The following is a 19983-nucleotide window of genomic DNA, read 5'->3' on the forward strand; positions in this document are numbered from 1 at the left end:
GAAGTTTATGTATAAAGCCACTACCAACACGTAGCTACTGACCACTTGAAATGTGGCTAGTGAATATTTAGTGAAGAACTAAATATTTAATTTTAATTAATTTAAATGTAAAAACTCATCGCTAATTCAGTTATTGAAAAACTTTCAAGTATGTATGGAACAATTTGAAAATGTGAATCTACTTTTTCAACTGTAGGTTCAATAATATCTAAACCTAGATCAAGTATTTCTGATGAAAATCTAGGATTGTACTGAAGATATAAAATACACACGGGATTTCAAAGACTTAGTACGAAGAAAAAATGTATAAAATCTCATTAATAATTTTTTGACATTGGTTATGTATTGAAATGAAATGTTTTATACCGGGTTAAATAAAATATATTATTAAAATGAATTTCCATCTGTTTCTTTTTATTTTTTAATGTAGTTACAAGTAAATTGCAAATTACATATGAGGCTCATGTTGTATTTTTATTGTACGGCGCTGTTGGAGCCAGCTCTATAGAGTGGGGTAACTAGCAACAATAGCATATTATTTGTTTATTGTCCCTGTATATTAACATGTTTTGTAGCTATTGCAGGATAACCATGCTTATTGTTTTCCCACACTCCTTTCATTCTCTCTCTAAATATTAAGCAAGTATGCGAGCCAAATGGCTGATGGCTATCCTGAAAACAAAGGTTATCCTCCCCATGACAGTGGGCAGGAATAAATGCCAGTCATGCCATTACTCCCAGACAGCCTGGCTCCAGGGCTGGGCGTAGTAGGTACAGGAGAGACAGCAACAGCCTCGCTAAGGGAACTAATTCAAAAGCCACACCCACACGAGTCACCTTCCAGCCACATAGTGCTCACAAAGGCGGCCACTGCGTCCGACATGTAAAGATGACATAGTAAAAAGAATTTTCCAAGCTACGTGTTCTAGACTATAGGAAGCAACTGAATTTTATTATAGACCCACCACCTCCCTGTATTTCATCTCTATTTCCAGTTATTGGAAAACTTCCTGGGTTCTTTTTCCCTGCCCATCTGAAAGGTTGCAGACACCCTCAGTGATGCCCACTTCTTTTCCTGGGGTTCCGCTGCATGAGAATCACGCCGGAACATCACTCAACCATCAGCCACAACTTCAGCAGCTTAATGGGCTTTCACACCTGTTGATTCATTTGTACAAACCCTTTTTAGGGCCCACCCTCTGCCAGAGTCTGTTCTAGCAACTGGTGTGATGCCAAAGAGCACAAGGGAAATAAAATCACTGACGCCCATGTTGTTTCTGCATCTTTTTATGACTTCACGGAACTCTGACTATAATTTCCTGACGAGTAAGTCAGTTACACATACTACACCTCTTTACTCATGCAATGTTTGAAATATGCAAGAAGATATAAAGAAAAATGCAATGAACAACCATGTACCCATCCCTCCTGAAGTCCAGATCCTACTTCCCCCACCACTGACCCCACTGAATTAGTGTTTATTATGTCTATGCATTTCATAATGCTTTTACTACATATTCACATAACTCTACTCAATATGTGATCTGACATGTTTTAGAATTGGAAAATGTGATGTGTGTGTATACACACACACACACACACACACACACACACACACACACACACAATGAAATACTACTCAGCCATAAAAAAGAATGAAATCCTGTCATTTGCAGCCACATGGATGAGCCTGGAAGACATTATGTTAAGTGAAATAACTCAAGCACAGAAGAAAGATAAATACTGCATGTTCTCACATGTTCACATGTTCTCACATGTGGTAGAAAATAGAATTGTGGTTACTAAAGGCTGGGAAGGGGAGCGGGGGGATAGGGAGAGGTTGATTAATGGATACAAAATTAGAGCTAAAGAGAAACAAGTTCTAGTGGTGTACAGTAGTGCTATGCATCTATAATTAACAATAATGTATTATATGTTCTCAAATGGCTAGAAGAGAGATACTCAAATGCCCTCATCACAAAGAAATGATAAATTTTGATGATGACGAATATGCTAATTATCCTGATTTGATCATCACACATTGTCTACATGAACTAAAATATAATTCTGTACCCCATAAATATGTACAGTCAATATGTATCAATTAAAAAATAAATAAATTTTTAAAAAGAAAATGAAATAGAAAAATAAAATCATGTATTCCTAAATGTTTTAAACAGGTGTTTTTAAAAACTTGAAGTCAAGATAAGCAACTGTCTTTGATTATACTGTATTAGAAACTTCAACAACACACCAAGTTTGCAGATAAAAACATATATTTTTCTTTTTACTCAACACCCAAGTCACACATAAGTGAGTATAAATTTAAATATTGCACATGATTATATATGTGCATATACATAGCACACAGAGTTCAAAAATAAAAAGAAAAAAGAGAAGCTCAATGTGTCCCATAATCACTGAAAACTTTAAATGGGCAGATTGGAAATCACTTGCATGTGTGCTTTTTTCCCTAAAATAAATTTTAAATTAGAATTTAAAATGCTACAAAACATACAAAAAGGTTCACAGTGAAAAGTAATCTTCCTCCTGCCCTCACCTCCAAGCCACCCAGTAACCCTCCCCATAGGTAACCAACGTAAGTTCTTATGTTACATTACATATGTTACATATCCAGAAACATCCACACACGAACAATCAGAAGCAATCACACATATATTCTTCCCCTTCTTTTTAACACAAATGGCAGCACCCTGCTGTTTTCATTCGAGAGTATATCTTACAGATCTATCCACATCGATGCATATGGAACAGCCTCATTCTTTATAAAGGCCACATCCATCACATGGACAGGCCGTGCTCGACTTCACCGTCTCCCATTGACTGAGAGGTTGTTTCAAATCCTTGGAAACAAACAGTGCTGCTGGGAATACCCCACGTATACATTTCACAATGTTCAAGAATATCTACAAATTCCTAGAAATGGAACTGTTGAGTCAAAGTGAGATAGATAGATAGAGTTGGGTATATAGACATAAAATATTTTGATGGACATTACAAAAGCATGTCCTCCATGGAGGTTATAAAATTTAACTCATACCAGACACATATGAGAATACCTTTTTTCCCTACCCGCTTGCCAACATAATGTACCATGTGTTCTGTTCATCAAACTAAGTGACAAATGGTATCTCATTGAGGTTTTAATTTATAAATGTGTCTAAATATGTCTTAACAAATCTTCAATCTTAACAGGAACAGGCACAACTTAAAACAACACAAGCTAAAGGATATAAGAAGGCTAATGAATGAAACAATCTATTTAAAAAGAAGGTGCTATAAAATTTAAGGCATGGCACTATATGGGGGTTTATTAGGTTCATATGAGCAATAAATACATATACCCAATTATAATACTGCCAACCTTTTATAATAAACTAATTCAGAATGTTGACACACATACAAGCTTTATCAAAACTCAGGGTGGGTTTGCTCATAAAGAGAGAACCACCAAGCAGCTGTCCAAAGCTCAACTACTCAGCAATGTCAACACTACACATCAAAGTCTGATCTATGTTGTTTGGCTTTCCTGGACTTAACTGGTGAAAAAGAAAGATGAAGGACAAATTTAAGGTAAAAGAAAGTGGTTCTTCCCAATGTCACACACACCCTCATTGACCGCACAGTTGTCTCATTCTCCAGATCAACCAGGAACTTGGAGCTGGGTCACCTGGGTTCTGAACCAGGGCATGGCTACTGGCTTGTCAAGTGAACCCAGTAAAGCCACTTGACCTCTGAGGCCTCTGGCTCCTTGTCTATTCAAAAGAAAAGGTTGAAGTGGATTTTTCTTTAAGGTCCCTCCCAGCCATGGATGCCACTGATTACAGATGACAGTGGCTTTTCCTGGGGTGAATATGGACAGAGGCCTTCACTCGCCTTCATTCTCACATGCACTTGCTGGACGCACGGCCATAGCTTGGGGTGGTCAGTAACCACTAAAGCCAAAGAACAGAGACTTCTGCAGGCATTAAGTAGGGATATTGTAACCCCAGGACCTGTCCAAGGAGTCAGCTGACAGGGGATCTGCTCTATCACACACCATGACTGAGAGGGATGAGCAAATACACTCTGAAACTTGGAGCCAATTAGCTCAATGAGGATTGGAATCGATGGGAGAAGGAAGTGGCCCAGCTCGAGGGCCTCACAACGGTACTGGCTGTTTCACATACGTGCACGCGCCTGCCTCAAAGCCAAAGACATGGACTCCACCAAACGGGCTTCCAAGTCGCCGGTTATGAAGCCCGTGATGGTGTGCTTGGTCCTGAGGATTTCCAGCAGGGGTGCTAGCAACAGAGATGAAAAACAAGGGGATTAAGAAAATGAGAAGCCACGTCCAATGAACTTAAAATCCAGCATAAGGAGGAGCCAGCAGAAAACATCCCAAGTCGAGATACAGTCATAATGGTCATCTTTATCAAATACAGAAATTCCATAGGGAAAGAAACAGATGCTAAATGAAACAAATAACTAGGTGGGGGGAAAATCTAAAGAAAGAAAACCGAAGACCTAAAATAGGAACAAAGATGGTCGGCTGGCCACATACCCGTTTCCGTTTATGAATTAATCATTCATTTGCTTAATAAACGTTTGTTATTCTGGACATTTTGCTATATTTGGCAGCCTGCCAGCAAGTTATTCCACTGTTCATTAGCTGGCACCCACCTGATGAAGAGAGAGAAGAGTTGAAACTCCGGCAGGTAATAGCAATAGTAAAAGGCCATTTGCAAGAGGCAGGCAGCGGCAGGGACTCTTGGGAAGAACCGAAAGACTCCATTTATTTGTCATTTAACAGCCTGCAAGGCTGGCTGGCCCCTCACACTCCTCGAAGCTCTGGCCACTTGACCCTGGCCTTTGATGTCCCGCCAATGAGCTCGGCCTGCCTGCTTCTTCACTCCCATTTCCTAACCCTGGGCCTCCTGAACCCTGACCCCCCAGCTCAGAGCAGGTGTCCACGAGCAGACACCTCTGGTGCCCTGACTCACATGCTCTCAGCCTTACCCCTAATCTCAGCCATGGCGGGTGGACCGTTGCATGCAGGCTTCAGCTGACAGCACCCTGACTTCTGCCCCAGGGCTTCCATGACCACGGAGGCTACTGGGACATGCCCAGCCTGTGCACATGAGCAGCCCACAGGTGCAGGAAGCCAACACTCCCAGGGCCCACATTCGACTTGCGGGGCAGAGAAGCCGATGGTAAATGCTGCCCCAGCTCCTGTCCTCTGGGCTGACTATTCCAAAGCCTCCTCAGAAGATCTCAGCAGACCTGAACTGCTGTGGCCCGTAGCAGTGGCCTCAAAGATGCACACGTATTAGTCTGCTAGGGCTGCCATAACACAATACCACAGATGGGGTGGCTTAAGCAACAGAAACTTATTTTCCCACAGTTCTGAGAGTAGGAGTCAAGATCAAGGAGCCAAGAGGACCCAGTATCTGGGGAGGGCTCTCCCCTTGGCTTGCGGACAGCTGCCTTCTCATATGTCCTCTCATGGCCTTTCCTCTGTGTGTGAGCACAGGGGGAACAGGAAGAGAACAAGCTGTCTGGTGTCTCTTCTTATGGGGACATTAGTCCCACTGGAGCAGGGCCCCTCTCTTACGACCTCCTTTTGAATTACTTTCTTAGAGGGTCCCTCTCCAAACACAGGCACACTGGGGAGTTTGAGCTTGGACATATGAATCAGATGGGGGACAGAACATTCAGTCTGTAATAGCCTCCTTATCTTGGTTCTACCCCTTCCCTGCCTCAGTCTCCCCATCCCTCACTCTGGCTTCCTGAGATCACTACCCAAATAAATCACCTACACATAAGTCTTTATCTCAGGCTCTGCCTTCAAGACTCCAGTTGAGATGGTATGTCATTCGACATTGCACTTGGATCCACCCGGCCAGACATTCTCTGCCAGTCATAGCGCTAATGCCCCTCCCCAGGCTTGGCCCATCCCATCGCCTAGGCTTTAAGTCAACCACTGAGTTATTCAACAAATAAACTTAATGGGTTACTATTCCAGACCAGGATCCTAGTACAAAATACCCATGGGTAGTTCATGCATGTGGGTGACAGGGGCCAAGTGGGAGCAAGGTCCCCTTCTGTCATGCGTCCAGTGCCTCAGGTTTCATGATTTTCATTTAAAAAATGGGATTTGTTTTTATTTTGTCTAATTTTAACTAAATTTTGTTTTATAATGATGTAAAACATTTACATGGTTCCAAAGTCAACAATACAAAACAAGGTACATTCAGAAAAGACTAATTTCCATCCCTTCTATCTGGTTTTCACCCTTCTCCCCATAGGTAACTTCTTTATTCATTTTTTGTTTATCTTTCCACTTAAAAAATAAATAGAAACAAAGTATGCCAAGTCTCCCAATTTTTAAATGACAGTGACTAATTTAAATCTTATTCATAATACAATCACCTTGGAGCTCCTGGTCTGAAATGTCTGCAAGAGCTGCTGGAGGCAGCAGGTGATGAACACAGACCTGAACTCCAGAGGTCCAGAGGAGGAGACAGCAAGAGGGAGAGGCAGTTGCCACTCAGTGTGACATGAGTGCCGATGGGGTGTGGTGAATAATGGCCCCCAAGATGCCCACGTCCTCATCCCTGGAGCTCATGAACAGGCAAAGGGTAATGAAGATTGCAGATGGAGTTAAGGTTGCTAATCAGCTGACCTTAAGATAAGAAGATTATTATGGATCATCCAAGTGGGCCCAATATCATCACAGGGTCCTTATATGTGGAAGAAGGAGGGAGAAGGGTTCAGAGTCATGGAGATATTTGGAGATGCTACATTTGTCTCCAGCCACTAAGTTCACGGCAATTTGTTAGAGCAGCAAGGAAACTAACACATAGGATAAACCAGGATACCAGTCCTGGAGGACAAGGGGCATCAGGGAAGGCTTCCCAGAGAAGATGACATGTGGCTGAGTTCTCAAGGATGCACAACGTTTGGGTGGTGGGAGCTCCAAGGAGAGGAAGTCGCATCTGCAAAGGTCCTGTGGTATCTACTCAGGGAACTCCAGTATTTCAAAATGGAAAGAATATAGATTGTGTTAGCCAAATTCCTAATGTTTTCAGCAATTTCTCAAATCACTATCTTAGGAAATTCTATTAGTTAAATTCCCTTCATTTTACAGATCATTGAATAAGAGACTTGGAGAGGTTGAGTGACCTCAAAAAGTCACAGAGTTCTGAGTTTCACTATCTTCACCTGCAAAATAAGGAAGTTAGATTAAATGAGCCATAAGCCGACCCATGACTACTTAGCACATAAACTAGGTGTGCAAGATACGACGTTTCTCGTTCTTCTCATACAAATCTGGCTCGATCCCCCAGACCACTGGGCTGGAATGAAATTCAGTCTCTGTTGTTACTGGAGCATATACGTGCCCTCTACTCTGGCCAAGGTTGTGACAAGGTCTGGGCTCTCTGAAGCTGGGAGTCAATGTTCCGAGATCCTAAAGGGATTACCATGATGCCATCTCCTCCATGGTACCCCCCAGAACATTGCTCCCACGGCAACCGCTTCCCAGGCTCTGGGAATCTCCCTCCTTTCACTCCCTTCTGGATCTCAAAGGCCCTCCTCCAACCTATTAAGAACACTTGGAGACACGTCTTCCTAGCGCTCCGCCTTTCACAGAAGAAAGGAAGAGCTGCAGTCTTCCAGTACTTTCAGCTGCCTCCCTGATCACATCAGAGAGGACAGTAGTGATGGATGGAGACCAGATGTTTACTAATGAATATCTCAGTAAACTTCCCTGGCACACCTATGTCTCAGAAATGGGGGTGATTTTTTGTTAGTATATAACTCAATAGCTCAAGAACTACTTGAGCATTTATGGCCATAAAATTGACTTTATTAACAAGTATTATCCTCAAATAGTTATAGTCTCAGTATTATATAGTCCAAACACATGGTCATGTCTGCTTGGTAGTTGGCAGGGCCACGTAAATATTCTAAGCTTGTTAGATTATGTGAGAAGGAAATAAAACTGGCTCCAGGATATTCTGGGGACTCTGTTGACTGCAAACAAAATGAAAGCAATTAGAAAAGCCAGAATGGGGACTCAGAAGCTACTTGGCAAGCGTCCTGCTCAGAGGATTTTTCTGTCCTGCTCAAGAAGTTATTAACCTCCAACACTGAAACATTCAGGATTCCTTATTGGTAATAAACAGTAAGGTGGCTCATCCCTGTCTCCAATAATAATAATAATAATAACAACAACAACAACAACAACAACCTATTTCGCATTTTGCCCTTACCAAAAAAAATTTACTCCAGCCTAGAAAAAAAATGCTCTGGCCACCTATGGAAGATCCATTAAGAAAAAGGGCAACATTACTTAAAAAACAGCTCACATCTGGTGGAACGCTTACCTGCCACCCACCCCACAGAGAAATTGGGCCCTTGTCCATTGATGGCCATGGTGCCATCTGAATTTTTCCCTCTGCCAGGCAGGGCGAGGAGGACATGCTGTGTGGTGTGCAGACGCCTCTGCCTGGCCACCACATCTCATGAGAATCTACTCAGCCCCTTCCCCCGACCCCTCCTAGCCCCGCTGCCATCTGTCCTTGTTTCAAGATTCCTGAGCATCTTCTCTGGCCCTTGGCATATCTGTCCAATACCCAACTCTAACTGAACACACCCAATGCACAACTGATCATTATTCACTGGCAGCAAAGGCAACCAATTTCTCTCCCATCAGGACACCTGCCAGGAGTAGCCACCATCTTTGAACTTCAGATTGGACCATTCCCATTGTAATTGATGATGGTGATCCCCGTGAATTATTCAGCCACTTCTTTTTCTGGGCTGGCAAAGAATGGTGCGCTCTGATAGAAGGCTGTAGTGTCCTGAGAAAACAGGACTCATCGTCCATCGCTTCTGTATTCTCTGCAGCCAGACAGTTGCCTCCAGGTACAAGCCCAAATCCTCAATACGGCTCCTGGTTCAGGAACCACCGCTCTCTTCCAAGCGGGGCCAGCTGGGTTTGGGGTCTTGCTCTGTCACCTTAGATGGTGGAAGATAGTAAAGATCTCCATCGTGCCTCTTTGCTCTAAGATCAAATCCTCTGACTCTCAAGAGGTCTGGGATCGCAATGGTCAGCATTTCCTGGGGAGGGAAGACTCTGAAAAAGTTGGGACAAGCTACCCACACACTCCAGGTCCTGACCCAAATTCTCATGGGACCAGTCTGTGTCAGAGAGGCGATTCAGTGACCTGAAGCTCCTGGGTCATGCATTGTCATTCCCTCTGAAAAGACCTCTCCCACTTGAACATGTAAACTGGTCAAAGATTAAAGAGGTTCTTTAGAGATGGGGCCAGTTTTGAGGCTGAACTAGCACTTCACTCTTGTTTTACACACATTATCCATTCTACCTCACCAACTACTTGAGAGGTTGACAGGGCAAGAGAGAGGTTGACCACCTTGTACAGATGGGGAGACCGTCCAGGAGCACCACGAGCCCACGGCAAAACTCCCATCTCCCTCCCTTCCTTCCTTCTTTCCTTCTTTTGTCCTTCTCTAGTGCAGACACCACACAGGTCCCTCTCCAAAGTATAGAAAACACCAGGTCTTCTGGCTTGATTTTTCCTTGTTTTTCGTTTTTCCAGTGTTCTATACATTTTATATTCTGTGTGCCTGGATTCCGTGCACGTAAGTCACAGAAATAAAGATGCTATAAAGATGATACAGGACCTAACAATGGGACCTGTATACAAGCTACACTCCGGCAGGTGACCACCTCAGCTGAACTGAAATTGTATCTCTCAGCTTTAAAGTCAGTAGATGGTGGAAAGAAAGTACTATAAACTATTTTCTGTTTTCCACCTAATCGACTACAGCTGTATGCAACTCATTTTTAAATTTTTCTAATTTTAAAAAGTCTTAATCATGGGCTTTTAAACTGGCCAACAACAAAACTTCCAATTAGGCTCTTTCGATAAATCATAAAGTTCTTGTAAGAACCCACCTACTTAAACTATTCTGGAACTTTCCACAAGAAACAGTTACCACTTTCATTTCACATCCACTCTGATTCCTGGAGCAACTGGGTTCATCAATAGCACATAACGTGAGAACCATGAGTTTCTGATCCAAGGGGCAAAAGAAAAAGAACAAAATAAGAGAGGACAAGAGATGCCGCTGAGACCCTGTGCCTGTGATTCCTGAGGGTCCCTGAGGAAAGCAGCTCCTCCTGGGAAGTCATCGCCACCTCTAGAGGTGGGCTTGGTTCTTCTGCATTTTATTTATTTAAGAATTGGCATTTTGGTTTGGGGCAAACACCGAGAAAAGACATTATGCTCAAAGACTGCCCTTCAGGATGGGAAAACTTTTGTTTTGGTTCCAATTTTCTCCATCCTGCTGGGCCCAAAATCCTGGGCCTTGGTAGCACTTTTGTTTGCTATCCATTGCTGAGAAAGGAATCTCAGTGTGTTCATCAGGGAAAATAGCAGATTTAAATGCCATGTGCTGTGCATTTACCTACACAGATGCTACATTCCACCAGGATATTCTGCGACAGCCAGCCTTTCTAGGTAGCCTAGAAAAGACTGAAGGAAATGTGTATCAGCTTGTGCGAGCAAATAACGAGAGCTTAAAACAGTGCCTGGAGGTGTGTTATTTCAAAACAGGCCTCTGCCACCTTGAACTTCAACTGTGAGCAACGTAGAATAATCCCAACATCTCTCTCCATCTGCAGTGTGCGTGTGTACAAGACATAGAGGAGAGATGAACTACAAAATGCTCAGTTGTTCAGTAAGGGAGAGATGGTGAGTGTTTTGGAGAATGTTTAAAATGGAAGAATCTGGACTACCCAGAATGATGCTGGTCCTCCTGAAATAAACAAGAGGGGCTGAGAAGATCACATCCCACTGCTGACAGGCAAGGCTCCACCGACCTTTTCTCTTGCTGCAAATCAGTAACCGGCACGGAGGCCCAGGTCTGGCAGAGGAACAGTGAGACTTGCACCTTCATATCCAGCAGCCTCTTAAACAACAAAAAGGATCTCAAATCTGTGGATCCTTTGGGAAACTATTTGCCATGCAGATATCAGAAAACAGAGCATTAATGGTAGAAAGATTCCTTTCACAAATTGTGAAGAAAATGGCAGGTGTTACTCAAACCAAAATATGTTTTCTGATCAATTTTAAAGAATTATATCTCAATCTTGATCTCGGCAGGAAGCCCAGGAGTTGAGACCCTATTGTCTGTGCTTGGCCAGGAAACAAACCAACTTCAGAACCATTATTGTAACAAGAATTTGGAAAAATTTTACTCTGAGGAGAAAAAATAATAAAACAGTGAGCTCTAACTTGGTTTCTCAAAAGACCATTAAGTGAAACCAAAAGGTTCCTCTCAAGTACCCATCAGAAGCTCTCTAAAAGAGACCCTCCTGAATTCCACACCTCATTCTAATTTGTTTGAGTAAAAATCATACAAAACATTGCGTGGTAGTCCCTGGCATGGATCGAGTTAAATAAAAGTGTCCCTGAATTGATTACATCTAACCGACTGACATACACCTTTGAAGGCTGCACAAGCAAGACTCCTTTCGCCCTTGGCAAGACAGGGTGGCTTTGCCGTGCCGTGGTCTGCTGGCACATTGCCACAGTAATGCCATCTCGTCTTTTGCCTTGGGGGGCTCCGGGGCTCCACTGCAAGTTGTCTCTAGTTTGAACATTGCACTGCTTACTCATAGAGATCTCACTGCCACCAAAATCCTGTTTCCTGATTTCTGTCACAGTAAACCATTTGATGGCTTTCTAAAAGATTAACAAACATGAGGTGATTTTAATCATTCGAGTACCTCCTGCATATTAAGACGCAAGTTTTACTGTTTCTCTATCAGACAATGTCAGATGGGGATGGGTCATGCTTAGATGTTGGGCCCATTTTTAGGAGCAAACATTATCTGTGAGCCACATGGTGCCTATGGGTGGAGGATGAAGATGGTGCCCGCGGGAAGTAGGGGAGGCGTAATCCAAGATAGCTCCAGAAGGTTTTTATTGGTCCTCCAGTATTTCTGCACTTGTGAACCCTGCGTGATCGCTATGCTCAACATGTTAGTACAAAATGCATGCCCGCGTGATCCTTTAATTGATTGGTTAGTTCATGGAAAGCCCCTACTTGCTTGCTTATATAAATTGCAGTGCAACGGCAATAAAGTGGAACTGCCCTGACAGAACCCCTGCCGCATCTGAGTGTCTTTCACGGGGCTGGGTGGGCGGGCAGCAGGCTCGCTTTTCCCCGAGATCCCTCAGTCCCAACACCGGGGGTCATCCTGTCGGCTCCTTCTCCTTCTGGGTCTGCGGGAGGACCCCAGGCACACCCCTGCACTTAGACCTCATTCCCAGCTATCTTTCAGAAAAACCTAAAAAATTCAGTGAGAATAAAAACACCTACTTCTGAGTTCATTGTCAGTAACACATCTTGTTAGACACCAGGCTAAAATGACATTGCACAGAGCTAAGCCCACTTGATTATATATAGTTTTGTAATCTTTTCCATAAGAAATAGAAAGATAGATTTTGTAGTCATTTGAAATCATTTCTATAAGAAATGGAAAGACAGATTCAAGGTCCGAAACCAGTCCTTCCTTATGAACTTGATTTCTACAAAGAAAAAAAAAAAAAAACAGATCTGAAGGGCTGACCGGTTAGCTCGTGGTTGGTTAGCGAGAGGTGTTATAACACCAAGGTCAAGGGTTCAGATTCCCGTGCCAGCCAGCCAACTCAAAAAAAAATAGACTTGACTTAAGTCATTTCTACTTACGTGTCTTTCCAGGAATAGGCCCATAACCATGCCCACCCCTGAAGCTACGTTCTCAAGTTAGTTAGATGAGTCCCCGCTGTACAGAGAGGTAACCGAGCCAGAAATTTCAGGTGGGCAGATCTGAGACCCCAACGACTCTGAAAGTGTTCACTTCTCTTTATTAACCACAAGGGACTATCTAGGCTCAGGACCAGAACAAGGCTGCTGCTGGATTTGGTTCCCAGCTCTGTCTCGGGCTCCACAAATCCCTCCTGTCCCAGGTTCCTCAGAAAATTCGAGGTTTGGTGAATCGCTCCCACCCTCCCGCCTGCAGGATTAGTAAATTTGTCTGTGGAAACGTTTGCACAATTAACAGGAAGGAAAAACACAGCAATTCATCGCCGTAGACCTTTGCCCCAGTAAAGGGCCAGGGGAGAGCTAGACACCTGGCCACATGGGACCTGGGAGCAGAGAGAGATGGGAAAGCTCCTCTTGCAACCAAGCCCGTGACAGAGCCGAGCAGCCGGGTCAGGGTGTGGCTTTGATGTCCAGCTCCACCCAAAGCCCCGAGAGCATGTTGAGCAGGCGAGTCTGTCCAAACACTCCAGCCTGATGACAGGCAGCCCCGGGACTGCCCCACGGAGAGGCGGCCACAGCTGCGGCTCATGCAGCCACGACACCCCGATGTGTTCCGCAAATGTCCAACGACAGTGCAAAGTATCCCCAGGGGTTAAACTGAAATGCGGGAAGAGACGGTGTCAGCAGGGGTGACAATCACGCTGGTTGGATTCGATCCATCACCCAGCGAATAAGCTGCCTAAGTCAGAAACAGAGGCAGACAGAAAGTAAAAGCCCAGTGTGCTCAAAGCAGACAGGGGGACAGAATCACGTCCTCATGGGTGGCAAGTGGCAGTTCAGTGCAGAGCGTTAACTGCTATTCAGGTGGCTCCAGCCAAGCTCACCTGTGCCAGAACAGGGACTGGCTCACACCTGCCCCTGCTCAAGCCACTTCTAGGAAAGTCAGCAGGCGTCGTGAACGGTCATTAGATGGTCTACCCACAGGGGAAGGGATGTAGAGATGTCACAGCAGACATGGAGAACTTAAACTTCCACGGGTCAGAATATCAAAGGCGAACAAGAGCGCAGGGTGGCCGGGAAGAGCCTGGCGAGGAAAAGGAACCGTGTCTTATTCACGAGGCTGTCATTCCCTCGGGGAGCAGAAACAAAACCGGGTGACTGCGCCTTTTCAAAGTCGTTGATAAAGATAAAAATTCATAAACCACCTCACAGAAAACATGGAATTAAGAGGAACAAGATCCTTTAGAAAAAAAGAGAGAGAGGGAGGAAGGGGAAGAAAACACTAGATCGGAGAGAGCGATGAGTGAATTCAGAGCCGAGTGGGAACTAGACGCCAGCCACCGTCGGGTAGAGGCTCCTTGGTCACACATAGTTAGAACCAGTGGCCCCTGCCCAGTGGGAGGTCTCGGGAAACGCTGGGCTGGGGGAGGCCTGCATGAGCGGTGAGCGGTCGGAGGGGCCAGCAGGGATAGGCGCTGATGCTCTAGTTCTTGAATTTGGATGCACATACGAATCCCCAGGAGCTGGTAGAAGTAGGATTCCCAGCCTGGGGACCTCTGGGGATAGGACCAGGGAATCTGTACTTTTTAAGTGTAGCTGGTCCAGGGTGTTAACATCGTCAAAGCTGGCTGAGAGGAGCCATGAACTCAGAACCACTCCGATTTCCCAGGAGAAACAGAGGCGGCAAATGTAAAAGGATTAAAAAAGGAGGAAGAGGGGTAGGAGGCTTCTACCCCCGGGAGGACACAAGCGCCACAGTCCCGGCTCCGAAGCTCCATTCACGCTTCTCCCTCCAGCAAGCACATCTAGAAAAGCCCAGAGAAGACTCGGATTCCACCCCACTGCACTTACTGGACCCAGACTTCTCATTAAAGAGGGGTCAATGGAATCCCATGCTGGACTCAAGGCTGATCTGGACTCCAGTTCTGGCCCTGTCGTTCCCTATATAATTTTAGACAAGTTCCCTAACTCATTTTAGCCTCAGTTTCCTCAGATCTACGGCAGACGGTTGTTTTGAGATTTAAGTGAGAATATATGTAAATCACCTTGCATAATGACTGCACAGGTCAGGGGCCTAATAAATATTCATTTGTTTATTCACTTAAGGGACTGCACTACCATGAGGGAATGGATTTGGATGTTCTTCCTCAAAAATCCCCTTGCCCTGTGACAGCTCAGCTCTCCCAGGCTGCAGCACACCAGTATGTGCCTCATCCTGAGGTCCCAGGACGGTCCAGAGTTCCAGATTCCTGGACAGAACACACAGGTATCTGGTAGGACATGATGCGATGATTTCTGGCGTCTGAGATCTTGCATAGCACTCCGCACATTGCTGATGAATAATAAATGAACACTTGAGGGCTAGGAGATAACCTGTGAATTTCATTTTAGGGTGATTTTCCTTTCCTTTCACTTTCAGTAAAAAGTGACTGAAAGATATAATCTTAAACGAAAGCATCTTCCTCCATCTGTTTAGTTTCTAAGCCTTTAAAACTAATTAATTGTTGCTAACAGAATGTAGAAGCAAACAGCAGCAGACGGCGATTTAATGATCCTGCCTAAACGCTAGAGGGAAACTGCTCATGTCTACCTCTATCCAAGAAAGCCCCAATGTTAGGGGGAGGGCGCCGCCCTGCCCCCCCCCCGGACAGGTGAGCGGACACTGAGAAGGAAAGATGAGCTGACGTGCATCCCTCCATGTGGCACCTTCAGAGCAGACGCGAGTAACAGCACAGAGAACCACTCTGGCCTTCTGCTCTGCAGGCCTCGCAGGCACCAGTCCTGAAAAGATAAAGCAGGAAAAAGAAACCAAAACATGCCAGGAGACTCAGAAATCCCCAGACTCACCAGAGAGTGTCGCAAAGCATCACGCGCCTGGAAAAGCAGGCCCCCCCTGCACAGCCCTGCTCTGTCTCTCAAGTCAACGTTCAGCCTGATGCTATGCTCCGGAGACGACCAAGCTCCTCTAGCATTTGGAACCATCATTCCCAAGGGAAGGTGTGAGGAAAACAGCATGGTTTAGTCAGGCCCCCTCCCCTCGGGTCCTGCTGGGTGTGGTGCAGCACATTCTTCGTAAACAAGTTGTGTGGAAGTAGAGTTGTGTGCATGTGCACCCGTGTATTTTCAGCTTGTTGCTATTCTTGTATGTTCTTTGGCGTGTGAGGCAGCGGCTCTGAACTGCTGGTCGGCAGAGCTCGCGTCTAAAACTAAAGTCTACTGTTTCTTCACCCACATCTCCAAGGACCTTTCTTATGACCTGGCTCATAGACCTGAGTGTGAAGGGTTTGTGACCCAGTCTGGACAATGGGCTCAAGGGGTCTGTGAGCTCCAGGCCCAGCCCTAGCTCGACAGAAGGGCACATGGACACAGTGGCGTCAGTGAGGGTGGGGGGACACCAGGCTGGGGAAACTGGAAATAGGAAGGCAAGGGTCACGGGACAGGTCCGAGAGAGAAGGCGTCAGCGGGCACTTGGACTCAAACACTGATCATTACAGATTCACCTTCTTCAGACCGTCTTTTCTACCCACGATGCCTCTGAAAAGACCTGACGTGCTGATTTCACCAACAGAGACCTTTGTATTTGTGGTGAGGTGTGACGCCTCTGTGATGGGACAGCTGCTGTTTATTGACTGAACCCAAAACTCTCCCCAGGGAGCCAGCAGCGGGGTCCCACCCTGGACATGAGGTGGATCTGGGCTCCAGCTCTGTGCCTGTCACTTCCCTACTGTGGAACTTTGGACACGTTGTCCTAACTCATCTGAACCCCAGTTTGCTTAGATTCACTGCAGACGGTTGTTCTGAGGTTTAAGTGTGAGGGTACATGTAAATCACCTGCACAGTGACAGCACAGAGCAGGGGACTCAAAAACACAGACTTGCTCTTTCGTTTGAAGGAGGGGGGTGCTATCACCAGGAGGAACTGCAGTTTCCAAACTGCTTTTCCCCCGAATTCGACACCCCGACATTAGTAGGTGTAGTGCTCACTAATAGTGTTCCATGGTCAAATACATACAGGAAAGGCTGGGTTCAGTGACTTTAAACCAGTTTCTTCACTTGCCCAACTTCTCAGAGCCATTAATATGCTAATGCACACTGTGATCTTCAAAGACCCGCGGTGCAGAAGTACAATATGCAGCATTTCTCAAACTCAATTCTTCAAGGAACTCCTGTTGTGACATAAACATAAACATGCCCCAAAGAGTGTTCCATGGCCTATGGTTCAGGAAATACTCATCAGATACAAAGGACAGTCGTACAAGGGAGAAAGTGGCTTGCCCACCATCCCATGGGATGTGACATTTCCTGGCAGGTGTTCGTCCAGGCACCATGGTGACGGAGGAGACACTGTGGAGTCAGAAGTGATGATAATGCTATGAGAAAGAACCCAGCCGAAGCACGCCACTCCAGCCCACCCCCAGCTCCTCCTCAAGACGGGCCCAATACAATGTCCATTAGGCATTTTTTATTTCACGAGAACATATCTCTAAATTTACAATGTATGTTGTTAACAAAAAAATCAGATTCTCCTTACTGAAAAATTGCTTTTTGTGTGAATGGATCCATTTTGTAACGTGTGAAAACCTGTGTTATGAGAGTTGACTCTGTTGCAAATGAGAAAGAAGGGTTTGGAGTTATTTCAAAATTTTTCATATAAAATATCTTTGTTGATATTTTTATGTTGTACTACCTCAGATACACATAATTTACATTTGCATAAAACGCCAGTAGCCTTTCTCACAGCCGGTCCGTCAGCAGGGGTCTTGCAAAAGCCCTCCCCAATCTGCCCCTTCACTTCCCTTCTCCTGTCACCAACCCTTACCACACCCTGTGGGATCATCATGGTGAAACCTCCGACTCTCCGCACCTATGATGTTTCCCCTTCCAACTCCTTCTGCATCCTGCCAGATTGACCTTCCCAAAACTCATCATTATACTCCCACGTTCAAAGACCTTTGGCTGGCCGGTGACAACAAGGTCACAGGTCCAGATCCCCAAACTAGCCAGATGCCAAAAAAATAAATAAATAAACAAAAAAGTCTTCAGAGATCCTTGATATTTCCCCTTTGCTTGTGAAATATCCAAACTCAACCCAGCAGCTGGCATTTGCGCCTCTGCACCATGCAACGTCAGCCTCAGGTCTTTCGCCACGTCCTCACACTGACTCTGAGACCCTACACCCACCCTGTTCCTCCCCAACCCCAGCCTTTGTGCACTGTAGTCCCCCGAGCATGTCCACCCCATCCCTTGCTGACTCTAAATCCACAAGAGCTCCCAATCCTTATGCCCACAGAACCTTGCCCCATGACTCCAGTCCAGTCCTTCCTCCATCTAACTTCTAGAGCAGATTCTGTACTCTCCACTTAGCACTTTGTTTTTTTATTAATTTCTGTTGCTATTTAACTTTTTCTACTGATATTTAAATTTCCATGTGCCTTTGACTTTCCCCACAACTAAACCCCAAGTTTCTTAGGGGCAGAAAGCACATCACATGCTCTCACTGTAAACCCAAGAATAATAACAGGAGGGGAGAGGGGTGAGTGGGCTAGTTTGTGAGCTCGACTAGAGAAAAGCACTCCTCCAAAGGAAAGCATTCATGCCAACTTCCAGTTTCCAAAGACCTGGGCTCTTCCCTCAGAATTATCACAAGAATGCAGCTGGGCCTCCTTCAAATCCTAGGTTCCACGCTGGCAGAGAAGGGAGCAGAAAAATACACTGGAGCAGATGTCAGTATACCAGACCAGATGCAAAGTGATGAAATCTTACAGCCACAAACTACTGCAGAGGTTAACAACCTCTCGCTTTAATTTTTTTTCCCCTTTTCTAGAGGTTGATATTAAAAAGAACTTATGTTTTTGCATTCAGTGTTTTTCTGAAAAGGGGGAATTACCAAAAAAGGGGGCTGTGAATCATATGTGTATTTACAGGCACACATGTTATCTATGCACAGACACAAACACAGAAAAATAGCACTGAAAACAGCTCAAAGACTCACTACCACACCCTTCAAAATTACAAACCCTCCCAAGTACAAAGTACTGTAAAAAAATATCAGTATGACAAGGCCACCAGAAATCACCATGGTCTTCGCTTCCTTTATGGAAGAATCACTGCTCTTTGTTACTATCTAGAAGATCAAAATAGGGATCTGAGTCTGCTGAGTTGCCCTTGTCTCTATCATTTACTTAAACCTGTACACTGCTAAATAAAGATATAATTTTACATCTGATAAAGTACATAATATTTGTTTCATTCATTTTCAAGTTACCTCCTCAGAATGCAGAGCAACAAGTTATGACAAGGGAAAAAATGAAAGGTTCTTGTGGGACAAGCAGGTAGCAGACTAGACTGCAGCTCAAACAGGGATCTCTCACCTGCACACCTGAATGACACCTGTTTCTGGGGCTATCTGATGAAACAAAACCCAGCCGCATTTACTTAAATTTCAAAGCTTAAAAAAAAATACTGTTAACAGTTATGATAGACAAGCATATAGAAAAATTGGATGAAATTAAAAACCAAAACATTTCTTTGAAAGTGTCTAAGAGTTACCAAGACAACCAGAGCCTGAAAGGCCAAGTCTCAAAGTGAGGAAGGATAGAAGTAACCAACACTTTCTCCCTCCACCACCACTTAGGCATTTACTGATTTGTAAATTTCACAGGCAGAAAGGGAAAAGCAGAGCAGAAAATAGCTGCTCAAGGAATGATAAACTAAGCAGTGCTGTCACCACTGATAAGGAGATAATAACTGGAGTTCAGGACCCACCAAAGCAGAGAAGCCTTGATATACACTCTTGGCTTTCAAATGGGACCCCTGAAGGGCTACTCCTTCTGGGTAAGGAAGACTGAACTAAGATGATCAAAATTCTAACTGCCTACCAGAAGCTAAAGAAAAAATAAATCCTCTGTGGAAGAATATATCAAGAGCCTTCATAACTTTTCATGTACAATGCCCAACATTCAATTAAAAATTACTAGGCATACCAAGAGAAAAAGAAAAGCAGACAATAGAAATACAGGTGATCTGGATATTGGGGCTATTAGACACCGGCTTCAAAATAATTGATCAATATGTTTAAGAAAGTAGGTGACAAGATAAGAATTTCACTAAAGAACCAGAATATATATAAATGGATCAGATG

General features: G+C 44.6%; 1 protein-coding gene across 2 annotated transcripts in view; it reads right to left on the reverse strand.

The window, feature by feature from the left end:
* FRMD3 (FERM domain containing 3) overlaps nucleotides 1-19983 on the reverse strand; it is a 247360-nt gene that overhangs the window by 171342 nt on the left and 56035 nt on the right. The window lies entirely within an intron of this gene.

Source organism: Cynocephalus volans, chromosome 16 (assembly GCF_027409185.1).
Source record: "Cynocephalus volans isolate mCynVol1 chromosome 16, mCynVol1.pri, whole genome shotgun sequence".
Lineage (NCBI taxonomy): Eukaryota > Metazoa > Chordata > Mammalia > Dermoptera > Cynocephalidae > Cynocephalus > Cynocephalus volans.